The following is a 6,000-nucleotide window of genomic DNA, read 5'->3' as shown; positions in this document are numbered from 1 at the left end:
CATTTCCTAGGAGGAACGACATTGTTGCTTCTGATGCTATTATTACGTGTATTGTTTCTGTATTCCATAGAGATGTTGCGATGTTGTTTGATCCTAGTTCTACTTATTCATTTATGTCATCATACCTTGCTTCTTGTATGGATATGCTATGTGGTTATCTTGATGCTCTTATGCATGTGTCTACATCTATTGGTGACTCTATTATGGTGGATCGAGTCTATCGGTCATGTGTGATCACTATTTGTGGTTTTGAGACGAGGGTGGACTTTTCTATTGTTAGATATAGTGGATTTTGGTGTGATCTTGAGTATGGATTAGTTATTTCCGTACCATGTTATTCTTGATTGTCACGCTAAGACCGTGACACTGGCGATGTCGGGGTTACCGAGGTTGGGGTGGAAGGGTTCTCTTGGTTGCACTCCTAGTAGAGTGATTTCATTCTTGAAGGCTCAACAGATGGTTGAGAAGGGATGTCTTAGCTTTTGTCAGAGATGTTAGTGCTGACACTCCTATTGTTGAGTCAATTTCAGTAGTGAGGGAGTTTTCGTATGTGTTTCCAGCAGACCTACCAAGTATGCCACCTGATAAGGATATTGATTTCAGCATTGATTTGGCACCAGGCACTCAGCTAATTTCTATTACACCGTATCGCATGTCTCCAGATGAGTTGAAGGAATTGAAGGAGTAGTTACAGGAGTTGCTGGATAAAGGGTTCATCAAGCCTAGTGTGTCACCTTTGGGTACACCAGTGTTATTTGTCAAGAAGAAGGATGGTTCTATGAGAATGTATATTGACCACTAGCAGTTGAACAATGTGACCATCAAGAACAAGTATCCACTTCCGCGCATTGATGATTTGTTTGATCAATTTTAGGGTGCTAGGATATTCTCAAAGATTGGCTTGAGGTCCGGGATTCACCAGTTGAAGATCAGGGCTTCGGACATCCCTAAGACTGCTTTCAAGACTCATTATGGGCATTATGAGTTTTTGGAGATGTTGTTTGGGTTGACTAATGCCCCAGCAACCTTCATGCATTTGATGAATAGTGTGTTTCAGCCCAATTGGATTCTTTTGTCATTGTATTTATTGATGATATATTAGTGTATTTCCGTAGTAAGGAGGGGCATGAGTAGCATTTGAGGACCATGCTCCAGAATTTGAGGGAGAAGAAGTTTTATGCTAAGTCTCCTAGTGTGAATTTTTGTTGGACTTGGTGGCATTCTTGGGTCATATGGTATCCAGTTGAAGCCCCATGAGAAGAATTATCCAATGCATGATTTGGAGTTAGCAGCCATTGCATACGTGCTCAAGAATTGGAGGCATTACTAATATAGCATGTCTTGTGAGGTATATACGGATCATCGGAGTCTCCAACATCTGTTTAAACAGAAATATTTGTATTTGAGGCAACAGAGATGGTTATAGTTGTTGAAGGATTATGATATCTCCATTCTTTATCATCCGGGGAAGGATAATGTAGTGGCAGATGCCTTGAGTAAAAAGGCGGAGAGAATGGGGAAATTAGCATTTATTCCAAATGGGGAGAGGCCTTTGGCTATGGATGTTTAGTATTTTGCTAACAGAATCGTGAGATTGGATATTTCAGAGCCTAGCATAGTCCTTTCTTGTCTTATATCTCAATCGTCCTTGTTTGAGCGCATTAAGGCTCGTTAGTATGACGATCCCTATTTGTTTGTCCTTAAGGACACGGTGCAACGGGCTAGTGCTAAGGAGGTGATTATCGATGATGATGGTGTATTGTGAATTCAAGGACGGATTTGTGTTCCTAATATTGATGGGTTGAGAGAGTTGATCCTTGAGGAGGCTTATAGTTCATGGTATTCTATTCACCCAGGTAGTACGAAGATGTACCGTGATTTGAAACAACATTATTTGTGGATGGGGATGAAGAAAGACATTGTTGGATATGTTGCTCGGTGTCTAAGTTGTCAGCAGGTCAAGCATGAGCATCAGACACCTGGTGGTTTGCTTCAGAGGTTAGACATATCGGAGTGAAAATGCAAGCGCATCACTATGGACTTCGTGGTAGGGTTGCCACGTATGTTGAGGAGATTTGACATAGTTTGGGTTATTGTGGATAGACTGACCAAGTCTACACATTTCATTCCAGTCATGACTTCCTATACTTTGGAGCAGTTTGCTAAGATGTACATCCTGGAGATTTTTCATTTGCATGGTGTACCTGTTTCTATCATCTTGGATCATGGTAGTCAGTTTACTTCACATTTTTGGAGACCGGTTCAATGTAAGATGGGCACGCAGGTTGAGTTGAGCACCATTTCACCCTCAGACGGATGGGTGGTCCGAGAGGACCATTCAGATTTTGGAGGATATGCTGGGATCTTGTTTCATAGATTTTGAAGGTCAGTGGGATTAGTTTCTACCTCTAGTGAAGTTTGCCTACAACAACAACTATCATTCGAGTATCCAGAAGGCTCCATATGAGGCATGATATGGGAGGCAATGTCGTTCTCCGATTGGTTGGTTTGAGCTTGGGGAGGCTAGGTTATTGGGCACAAATTTGGTTTGTGATGCCTTGGAGAAGGTGAAATTGATTCAGGAGTGCTTCGTACAGTGCAGTCCAAGCAAAAGAGTTATGCTAATAGGAAAGTTCGAGATGTAGCTTCCATGGAGGGTGAGAAGGTTATACTCAATGTTTTGCCCGTGAAGGACGTGATGAGATTTGGCAAGAAGGGTAAGTTGAGCTCTCGGTATATTGGTCCTTTCGAGGTATTGGAGAGAGTTGGTGAGATGACCTATAGACTTGCCTTGCCTTGCCACCCAGCTTATCGGGAGTCCATCCAGTGCTTCATGTTTCCATGCTTCAGAAGTAGTATGAGGATTCGTCACATGTATTGGATTTCAGCTCCGTGCTGTTGGACAAGAATTTGACTTATGATGAGGAGCCGTTGGCCATTTTGTGTAGGCAAGTTCGAAAGTTGAGGTTGTGAACACCTAATTTTTGCCCCACATAGGAAATTACTCCTAAAAAGTCAAAAATAATTTCAACACAAATTAGATTTGATTTAGGACTTAATTTAGGTTTTAATTAATTTGGTTAGGATTTAAAATCAAAGAAAATCAAGAAAAAGAAAGAAAAGAAAAGAGAAAGGTTTTGTTTAAAAGCTTTATCTCAACTAGGCCAAAAGCTTATCAACAACCCATTTACCTCACAATTTCGCCCCAGCCCACCAACCCGGTCCAAAGCCCCACCTGCTCGACCCGCCTGGCCCAACCTACCCTCCTCTTCATTAAAACACTCCACATTCCCCAAAACCTAAAAAAAAGGAACATACCCCCCCTCTTGAAGAAACGAACAACAACCGTCCCACCCTCTAAAAAGCTCTCAGCAACAGCACACCCATGGCGGCTCCTTCTTCTTCCCTTCGCTAGAACGCTAGACGAGACCCCCTCCCTAATAAAAAAAACTAGCCGACTCTTTCTTCTTCTTCACTCTCTCATACACACACCATTTTTTCTAATAGAATATACACGCACATCTGAAAGGACGGAGGAGCAATCGTCAACATTCCAAAAACAAACTTTCAAAAAAAAAAAAATCTTCAAAAACTCTCAAAAGAGATCTGAAAATCAAAAGCTCTAAAAAGAAGAGGAGAATTAGGATTTCAAAGGTATTCTTGCCTAGGATTGTTTGCTCCTCACTCGCTGGGTTCTAAGAGAAGGATTTAATTTCGAAATCACTGTTGCTGGTTGCCGAATCCGTTGTTTCTGTTTTTGATGAATTCCAACCATTCCTTATCTAGCCTTCATTTGGCATTTCTAAGTTGATTCCTATACAACCAGGTACTCCTCTATGAATTTGAATCACTGTTGTGTAAAAGTGATCTAATTCCTTTGGTTTTCAATAAAATTCTGATTCGCTTTGCTTTCATGTAATAGATTAGTTCCCATGATGTGAAATTACAAAAGACTTTTGCTATGCAAGGTGACAGAAGATCAAATTAATGTGATTGTTTAGTTGAAATGTTCACTTTGTAATAAGTTTCCCATTTCTCTGTTTGCACTGTTCATTAGTAAGGTTACAATTACCTTTATTACCATGTTAATAAGGACTTAGCCCATACATTTTGAATAACTGAAAAGGAAAATATTGAAATGAAATAACTAATGCAGAACTGGTAATACACTTTGAAATCTGTTGGCAATATTAGAAATCTGTTAGCAACTTTAGATTATAATTCGAGTTGCTATCCTCACACCTCCTCAAATTAATTCAATTAGAGTCTTAGCACTACTGTAGCTTGCGCGGGCCTAATTCCAAAGCTCATGTTGAAATGTACCTCAAACCTTAGAGAATTAAACAACTTTGAATATCGTAGTGTGCTTCAGGCGCGATTAATAAATAAATCATCGTGACTATGGGTACGGTTTTCCTGGCATAGTTATGATACATAATCCCCAACTCGAGTGCGTGTTTCACGCGACTTGACCATAACTTCAAATAATAATGATAAATATGTTGTAAGTCGCGGGTGCGTTTCACGTGACGCGATTCGTAATATGTACAAAACAAATGAGCGTGCGACATCGCGACTTGTTCAAATAAGTTTCATAAATAATTAAAAGCGGTTAAAAGTTAAAAATACACAATAGGTTTTAAGCATGTAATAAATTAGATAATTATGCCAATTATTAATAGTTGAGCGACCGTGCTAAAAGCACGGAACGCGGGGGTGCCTCACACTTTCTCCCGAGTTAACAGAATTTCTTACCCGATCTTCTGTGTTCGCGGACCGTTAAAATATAGTTAATTTCCTCGATTTGGGATTTAAAATACACTGGTTACTTGGGACACCATAAATTATTCCAAGTGGCGACTCTGAATAAATAAATAATCTCATTTCGATTAATGTCACTTTAATTGGAAAAACTCCCGTATCCTTCAGGAAAAAGGAGGTGTGACAGCTCTGGCGACTCTGCTGGGGACACGAACCCAGAATCTTTGGTTCAGGGTTCAGAATTCTAGCTTAGAATAACTTATGTACCTGGCTAATTGTGATTGCATGATATTACTTGTTTGAGCCTAATGTGCTAATTGCCGCTTTTTACCGCTTTGATATTGTCGTGAACTATATATAAACTGTTACAAAACCTTTCTTCTCTCTGAGTCTTCTAAATCTTCTGGGAAGCGTGTGCTTCGCGTGGCTTATTTTATGTTAGGGTCATATGCTAATTTTAGAATGAGGATCGGACAAGTTGCAAAGCTGATGAAGCTTCTGTATTCCTGGTACGCTGCTCCCCCTCGGCTCGAGTTGTCCGCTCGGGTAAGCCAGGTCTAGAACAATACACCCAGGATTTAAACTTAGAATGACATAGCCTCATGCCGGATCCCTAGTAGGAACGTTTGTTTGCATCACGTGCATTTGACTTTGAGGACTCAACACAGGGGTTGGGTCCATCTATGACAGGTGTACCCAAATTAAAAGACCATCCTGATGCATCTTACGTGCTACTTGCGCATTTGTTTGTTTCAGCCTGCATGTTGATTGGCTTCTAGAATAGGGAAAGAAAATCGAAAAAAAACCAAGATTGAGAAGTAGGTATTTGAAAAATCCTGAAACTCAGCCAAATTTTTGAAAAAAAAACGTAGAGAAAGAAAAAGTCATTTCAAAATAAGTCACAATTTCCTGTTGCGTCAAAACTGATCGAGCTATGCGGGTCTGATTCTCATCGAATGTGAGATACATAGGCAAACCTCATCGGTTCCGGCCTCAATTTTCAAAAAATTCAAAAATATTTTCCCTTTCCTTAATTCCCTCTTTAGAATTCTTTCCTTAGAAAATCAAAAAAAAAAAACTAAATCCAAAAATATTTTCCTTCTTTTCCGAAGTCTTTCATTCTATAAAAAAAAAAGAAAAAAATTTTTCAAATCAAAATCCAAAATATTTTCTTCATTCTTTAGAATTCTTTCTTTTTATTTTTTTAAATTCCATAAAAAAACAAAAAAAACAATAAAA

The sequence above is a fragment of the Nicotiana tabacum genome, chromosome 2 (genome assembly GCF_000715075.1).
Source record: "Nicotiana tabacum cultivar K326 chromosome 2, ASM71507v2, whole genome shotgun sequence".
Taxonomy (NCBI): Eukaryota; Viridiplantae; Streptophyta; class Magnoliopsida; order Solanales; family Solanaceae; genus Nicotiana; species Nicotiana tabacum.
Note: the sequence above shows the minus strand (reverse complement) of the source record.